This window comes from Molothrus aeneus, unplaced genomic scaffold (genome assembly GCF_037042795.1).
Source record: "Molothrus aeneus isolate 106 unplaced genomic scaffold, BPBGC_Maene_1.0 scaffold_34, whole genome shotgun sequence".
NCBI classification, from domain to species: Eukaryota; Metazoa; Chordata; class Aves; order Passeriformes; family Icteridae; genus Molothrus; species Molothrus aeneus.
In genome coordinates this window covers 1,103,535-1,109,402 of record NW_027099005.1, presented here as the reverse complement: position 1 = coordinate 1,109,402, position 5,868 = coordinate 1,103,535, and the positions used below count along the sequence as shown (strand labels likewise).

General features: G+C 57.2%; 1 pseudogene; it reads right to left on the bottom strand.

The window, feature by feature from the left end:
* Positions 1-315: 315 nt before the first annotated feature.
* Positions 316-2,918, bottom strand: LOC136570431 (serine/threonine-protein kinase pim-1-like; annotated as a pseudogene).
* Between the last annotated feature and the right edge of the window lie 2,950 nt (positions 2,919-5,868).

The following is a 5,868-nucleotide window of genomic DNA, read 5'->3' as shown; positions in this document are numbered from 1 at the left end:
CCCACCTGGTACAGCTTCTCCAGGGGCTCCTTCTCCTTCCCTGGGCTGAGACCAGGCTCTCAGGGTTCTGCCCAGGGCCCCAGCTGTCAGGGAACCAGGACAAGCAAAACCAGCTCAGATGGCAGCCACCAGTGCTGGGCAGAGCAGCTCAGCTCCAGCACAAGGGCTGTGTTTTCCCATCTGATGAGCCCTGGGCAGTGACACAGGCAGCACAAAAAAAGTCTGGGTTCCTTTGCTACTCATTGCCAAGGCATGTGTGGGCTGTAACTTGCCAGGGCCCTGCATCAAAGTGTGCCTGTGGCTCTCTCCCTTCTTCTAGGGCAGATGAATATTCTGCATCCCAGGATGACAGAACAGCTCTTCCAATGAGGGCCTTTCAAGTCCAGCATGGATAAACACAAGATCAGATCTTGGCACTCTGGGCACAGAAACCAGAAACCGCCGGGCAGTTGAGAAGGCTCCTGTTGGCTTTGCCCCACTATTCCCGTGCCCAGCCTTGCTGGATGTGCTCAGAGCTGGGCCTAAACTTTCCCATCAATTCCCTGTTTTGGAGGAGAGCGAGAGAGCAGGACATGTGCCACCTCCTCAGCAGCTGCCAGAGCGGGATGCCCACGAGCCCACTGCTGTCTCCCAGCACTGGGATTCCCCCCGTGCCCAGAGATGAGGATCCACCTCGAGAGAGCCCTTGTGGCAGCGAGAGCTGATGGTCCCAGCTGATGTTCTGGCCCCTCCTGAAAGGGTGCTCCCCACAGACCATCTGGTGCAGCAGGATGCCCAGGGACCAGATGGTAGCTGGCTTGCCATAGTACCGGCCAAAGTGGGTCCATTCTGGGGGCTGTATGACCATGTTCCTATGGAATAGAGATGGAGTTCATCAGGGGGATGCTGCTGCTCCCAGAGCCTGGCCCCAGGATCCCTGGGCATGTGGGAGATGCCCCAGTGGCACACGGGGTGACCCACTGCCCTCTCGCCAGCACCTGGGACTTGTGTACAGACTTGGGGTTGGGAAAGAAGCCACTGGGGCTGGAAGAGGGCAGTGAAAGCCCTGGCAAGGTCTGACCATAATAAGGAAGAACCCACTCATTGCTGGGAAAAACCATGCCATCATTATCCCTGCCTTCATTGCCCCAAAAAACATTATCAACCCAAAACAGACCAGGTGAGTGGAGCAGTCCAAGCCCTTTCTCACCTGCACACCAAACCGGCTGGGGCTCAGGTTCTGCCCCCCCTCTCTGCTACCCCACCCACGGGTGTTTTTGTTGGGCTGGCTGCCCCAGCCCCAGCCCCCATCCTGGGTAGAGTGGTGGGCAAAAGCTGCCAGCAGGGCTGGAAGCTGGCTCCCCACTCAGCCCTGCTCAAAAGCAACTCAGCTGAAATCTCAGTGCCATGAATGGCAGCAAAAGAGAGAATCCCTGCTGCCACACCCAGCTTGGGCTCTGAGATGTTGGGCCATGAGATGCCAGGACCAGGAGCACACCCCTGCATGGGCTCACCTGCAAAGTGAGTGTAGGCTGTGTCTTGCAGGCAGGTGTCACAGCCAAAGTCAATCAATTTGGCCTGCCCGGTGTGCAGGTCAAGCAGGATGTTCTCTGGTTTGATGTCCCTGTGCAGGACCCCGCAGCTGGTGCAGCGCCGCACGGCCTCCAGCACCTGGCGGAACAGCTCCCGCGCCGCCTCCTCGGGCAGGAATCCCCGTGCCCCAATGAAATGCTGCAGGTCCTGACACCGCTCCGGGCGCTCCAGCACCATCAAGATGTCGTTGGGGAGCTCAAGGCACTCCAGCAGCTGGACCACACCAGGGAAGCCAGTGGACACCTTGGCCAGCAGCACGATCTCCAGCGGGGCCCTGCTGCCGTCGGGCTGCGGAAGGAGCACGATGCCGTCAGTGGGGCCGATGCCGTGCCGGGGCTCAGGGAGCCCTCAGCCAGCCCGGGATGCTCTGCGCCCTGCGCTGCACCCACGCCCGCTCTCCCTCGGGGCGTCCTGGCGGCTTCCACCCTGCCGGGCCTCGGCTCATCCCCGCCCGGCAGCCCCGGCTGCTGCCACTGGCTCCGCTCACTCACCAGCTCGCCCCAGTGCCGGACGCGCTTCCGTGGCACCCTTTTGATGGCCACCTGCAAGCCAAGGGCAGCAGCGGGCTCAGCTCACCTCCCACCCTGCCCAGCCCCATCCTCCGCCCTCCTCCCTGTCCGCCCCCTCCTCCTGCGCCCGCCGCCGGCCCTGCCGCTCACCGGGGAGCCGTCCAAGAGCCGCGTGGCCGCGAAGACACTGCCGAAGCCGCCGCGCCCCGGCAGCGAGCCCAGCCTGTCCTGCTCCTTCAGGCCCTGCTGTGCCTTCCCTGCGGGCAGGACACAGCTGTCAGCGCTCGGCCCGGGGCCAGCAAGGGCCCCTGAGCGCCCCTCAAGCGCCCAGGCCGGCCATGCCCAGACGTTCACTCCCAGGAACGGGACAGCGGCGGCTCGGGGCTTGCGGCCGCGCTGCTGAGCGGCAGAGCTCAGGCCGGGCAAGCCGCAGCGGAGGCGGCGGGAGCTGCCGCGCCGCCTGTGTCCTCCGCGGGCCCCGGGAGGAGCTGGGGCCGGGGCCAGGGCCGGGGCCGGGGCTGGGGCCGGGCTGGGGCCAGGCGGAGCCAAAGGGAGGCGATGCCGCCCCAGCCCCAGGCACTGATGCCTCCCCCGGCAGTGCCACCGCCAGCACGGCCAGAGCCGGCCGGAGGCGAGGCCGCGGCGGGACGGCCAGGGACAGGCATGTGGAGAGCGATTGGGAGTGGAGGGACACCGGGAAAGGGAGAGTGGGAGAGAGTGCAGGACTGCAGGAGAGGGAGAGGAGAAGCGAGAGGGAGTCAACAAAGTCGTTTCTTTTGCTGCTTTCACTGCCGCTGCTGCCGCTGCAACTGAAGCTCTGGGGCTGTTTGTCCCCATGTCCGTTTGTCCGCTGCCTGCTCACCCCCGCGCCGAGCCCCGCGCTCCCCTGGGGCAGCCCCTGAGCCTGTCCAAACATGGGAACTTTGCCGTGTTCAGCCAAGACCCAGAGTCTGGACTCCTACTCAGTGGCACAGGAATCCCCTCAGTGGCTGCTGTGCATTGTCCCTGCTGAGGGTCAAACACTATTAGAGCGCATTCCCTGAATGCAGAATTTGTACCTGACCCAAGCACTGCACTTACCTCTCCAGCATTGCTTTCCAAAAAAAAAAAAAAAAGCAGAGGAAGGCAAACTGTGTATAGTTCATGGGATTTTAAATTGTCTAAAAATGCCAAGTCATGGATCGTAGAGGTGAGATCCATTTGGGATTAATGAGATGGAGAAGCAGTGCAAAGGGGAGCATAAAAATAAATAGAGTAAAACATCTTGGTTTGTTTCTTTCTGTTTTCATTTCATTTCTTAAAGGCTCTTTTAGTTCTTCCAGAATCTTGTCCACAGTCCTGTTTGCTCTTTCCAAGAACCTTTCCTGGAGAACCAGGTGCAGCTTCTGTCACAAGATGTGCCAGCAACTGCAGCTTCTCTTGGCTTTCCACAATGTGTGTTCAGCAGCACTCTTGCAGCAAAGCAGGACAAATGTATAAGAACTTTACAGCTTGTTCTTTCTTTTCCATGCTGGCTGGGCAGTTGTGCCATTGGTGAGGTTTTCATTGTTACTGTTCTACCCTAAGAAAACATGATGGGCTCCCAGGAATTGTTAGGGAATGCAAGCCTGACTGAATGCAGAGAAAGAATCTCCAGAGCCTGCAGCCAGAAATGGAGAGCTGTGTGATAATCATTCCAACATCCCCTGGGACATCTTGAAAGTGATGTAGAAGATGAAAATGGGCTGACAGAGGGAGTTTGTTTCAGTGTTCAGTTCAGGGGCTTCTACATCTCCTGCATTGATATAAATCAAGAGTACAATCAGTTCATGAAAGGCAGCAGAACAAGCTGGACCTCTCAGGAGATGACTGAAAGAATGTGAAAAGGAGAAATGCAGGGAATGACTTAGTGAGCTTTGCCTGTACAAAGGATCATTTTTCCTAATAATTTCCAATCCATTCCCTCTGCTTTTGTCCTTCCCAGCGAACCCCTTTTCATCCCAGTTTCCCCCTGAAATGAGAACCCTGAGCTTGTGGAAGTGGCTGAAAGATGCCCTGTTCCTCTGCAGGGACACTGAGGCTGAAGCAGGAGCCTGAGCCCTCTCTGGGGCAGCCTCCTCCGAGCTGGAATTTGTGCCATGCTGGGAGAGGAGGAGGAGGGGGAGAGCGCTGGCGCTGTGTGGCAGGAGCAGGAGGTTTGGGCCGCAGGACATTCCGTCTGCGCCGCTGCCCCGCAATGGGTGGCCGTGCCCGGGGCTCTGGGCCTGGCCCTGCGTGCGCTGAGCTCCCGACACTGTGGGAGCTCCCCAGGCTGGGCTCAGCTTCCCGCTGGGCCTGGGCAGCAGGCTGGGCTCCAGCTGGGACCAGCAGCAGCTGGAAATACCTCTGGGCATCTCCATTTGCTGCTGCTGCTCAGACGAAACAGTGGAGGGAGTCAAGAAGTTCTGGTTTCTCTTTCTCCTGGTGGATTTTTTCATTTGATTTGACATTCCTGAGGCAATTTCTGTGATGGCCTCTCTCAGTTGATTCTATTTCAGCAGCAGCAGCAACAGGGCTGTGTTTGAGCACTGCAAATGTGGCCTGTGTGGCTGCTTTAATTCTCCTTGACTTTGTGCTCAGGGACTTGAGAGCATTTCAAGATCTGCTAATCATGATGCCTGTGACCAAAAGCCTGAGTTCACCTATTGCCGGCCGGGGGCCATGTACAAATCACCAACAGGATGGGACTGCTGAGGAATGTGTCTCGAGCTGTTTATTTTCCAGCATCAGTCCCATTACATGGTTATGACAATGGGATGATGCCAGCAGCTCGTGTCCTCAGCATCAGACAAAGAACTCAATGTTACAACTTACTTGAAAAGTTTTTTGACCAATCCCACAAAGCAAAAGCATATTGACGGTAGTTCTATCCAACCACTATAAGCACAGGTACCTTTGGTTAAAACAATGCTTGTTTATTTTGAATACAATACCTGCTTGTAAGCCTTAAAACACAATGCACAGAGCTCAAGCTTGGAACTTCCTAATATCTCACTAGATATACTTTTGTGTAGCTTAGGAAGTTATTCTACCAAGCGTTAATACAAAAAACATTTTTCTATTTGTCCTTACTTTCTATTTCTAATATAACTTTTCTGCTGACAAATCTTATGGCTACCACTTACCTCTAATCACAGTTCTGCTGTCTCTGAGGCCTGCCTTTTGCAGCTTTCCCAAAAACCCCTGATTTTAAGGATTCCTAAATTCACTGTCATGTAAGTTCTCTGATCAAAAAAGGCAATTGCAGTTTTACAGATCAATTTCAAGTGGCAAGCAGAAGAGTGGCAAGAGCAGCCATGATCTCCAATTCCCAAGGCAAAGGCAGCAGCAGCCTCCTGCTGTCACCTCAGGGTGAGTAAAACAGTGCTGAAAACAGCGCTGGAACCCGATCCTTTCTTCCTCTGAGGGCTGTCTCAGGGCAGCACAGGCGGGCCCTGAGGAGTCAGGGCTGTGTGTGGGTGATTGCTGCTCTAGTCCAAAATTGAGCTGGAAAAAGCCCTTGGGAGCCGAGGCAGGAGCAGGTGGGAAGGGGCCGGCGCTGCTGCTGCTCCTGGCCGGGAGCCCCGGCTAGGCCGGGCCGGCGCCCCCTGCGCTGCGGCTGCTGCTGCTGCCAGAGCCGGGCGGGACTCGGGGACAGGGAACGGACACGGGGGGACAGCAAAGGCCTGGCGGCTGCAGGGATGGTGGCGCTCGGGCCAGCGCCAGCACAGAGCTTCAGCCCGCAGTTAACACCGAGGGAAACGCTGGGGAAAGGCTCCATTTCAGCCTT